Here is a 2,281-nt window from a genome sequence, read left to right as displayed (position 1 = left end):
TGTCTTCTATCGAGAACGCCTATCATAAGCTTTCTCTAACTCTTCTTCGTGAAGAACTTTCCTGGGCATAACGATAATGTTGCAATAAAGATAAAGATCATAAAGGTGTTTTATATTCATTAGAGTAATAAGTAGGAAAAGTACTTAGAACAAAGCGTGAAGAACCTATCCTCCTCGGCTGCATCGACCTCCTTATATAGTGTTCTTCCTGCCCATAGTCATATGACCAAAAGCGGTCACATGCACAAAACCAAATCATAACAAACTAATCATGTGACCAAAGTGGTCATACACTCAAAACCCATGACCTCATAGCAAGGTCATGTGCAAAAACTCATAAACCAATCATAACACAATAAACAAATCATATGACTCGATTGAGTCATATATGTGAGACTCATGATATCATAACAAGGTCATGTGCAAAACATAAATCATATGCGCAAGGCATATCTGCAAGGCATACTCGCAAGGCATACTCGCTAGGCGCACATCCCATGACTCATATTTGAGTCATGTGTGAAATATAACAAATTATGACATACTAAATCATATGACCCAAATCGGTCATATGCACAAAACAATAACATACCTATGACTCATAATCATAAGTCATGTGAAAACCTTTTCCGTGCCAAGCCATATTCGTGACAACACCCTCCGTGGTCCAAGTCCATAGCTCCTCTGGTATGAGGCGAACCAATGCTAAGTATAGCCGAAGTCAAATAAAAAACCAACCTGACTGTTAGGCGGAGACAACATGATTGACTTCAAAGTTGACTAGGCCAATCGAGATTCGTTTCTGTAGATGGAGATTGTCTAGGAAGGCTTGAACTTTGCTCGTTTTATTTATGACTACTTGGAGTGAAGCAGAATAGGTAAAGTAGGGTAGAATCGTAAAAACAATATTATATTGTTAAGGTCTCTTCTCTGTTGGTTGACGATATCTAAAGCTTTGGAACGCACTTCGATATTTATATTCCGCATCTGAGTGTTCACGGACTACATCTATTTATCATACAATGATGTACTTCTTCAATCATATTTCGTGACGTCGAGTTTTCTTCCAAGGTGCGAACACCTGTGGACCCTGAAAACTATCATACTCTCTTTGGTAATTACAATATTTCTTCTTAGGAAGCGTGCTGTCCCTAATAGTAATATCCAGATTTGCAGAGTCTTTAGACTTATGGCCTAGTTCTTAAGTCGAACTGAGTTGGCTCCAATTGTCTTCGCTATTGATAAAATGATCAGTTTTATCCACGACTATATCTGCAAAGGTGGTCGTCATTACAACCATCGTAGGTCATCTGACTCCAATCCTTTGTAACTCCATATCCAACCAATAGATTTTCTTTGGATAACTTCCTATTAACTCACAGGAAGCCACCCCACTAGGCTGGTAATTAATCCCTTAGTCGGCAACCCTTGGTTGCTCTCTAAGTAGTAAGTTTCAGTAACCATTGTAGTATTGAAAATCACACTATGGCTACGACGTATTCCGAAACCCAGTTGCAACACTCCGTAAAGTTTGTTGGCTTCTTTGTTAGTGCCTTTTAGAGTTCTAGACTCTTCTAGTGTATGTAAATGTATTGGTCTCTAGTAGAGATCCTTTACCATTTGATACCATCTCTTTGTACGAAATCGTCCCGTTACGAATGGCCCATGCCAAAGATATCATGTCTCTGAAGCCAGGTAGGTCTCTGAGTAGTTGACGGAATCACTCTGTTCCACTTCCCAGACCTAGCCGAAGGTCCTCCCTCATATATCCCGCGAACAGGGTCCGGTCGGACGGACGGCGGCGACGTATATGGTGTTACTCTAACACCTTCAATTCTGTAGTAATATAGTCACAGGACGCAACTGAGATTGATATATATGATGACGCACGGGCCCCGTAAGGGAGCCGGTGGGGGGTGTTGGAAACCAGAGATTCCGATTCCAAGTGGGGTTACCCTACTTATGGTGGTTCCTAGGTATCGGGTTCTGGTATTCCTAACAAAATCAATGCCTGGTAGAGTAGCTGCAGTATTGGAAGCAAGAGGAGGTTATACAAAGTATTAGCTAGCCTTATTTATTATTATTTTACTCAAAAATATACATAGCAGATCATTGATCATTAACCATTGATCGTCAAGAGGTGGTAGTTGAGGGTAGATCGTACACTTGCACGCATCTAAGAACGAGCACCATTGACAACTCCACCCCACAGTCCCATGGCGCAACTGCAATTAAACATGTGGGTTCTTAAGACGAATCCAACGCTATCGATGGAATAGAT

This window comes from Tuber melanosporum (assembly GCF_000151645.1).
Source record: "Tuber melanosporum whole genome shotgun sequence assembly, scaffold_5, strain Mel28".
Taxonomy (NCBI): domain Eukaryota; kingdom Fungi; phylum Ascomycota; class Pezizomycetes; order Pezizales; family Tuberaceae; genus Tuber; species Tuber melanosporum.
Note: the sequence above shows the minus strand (reverse complement) of the source record.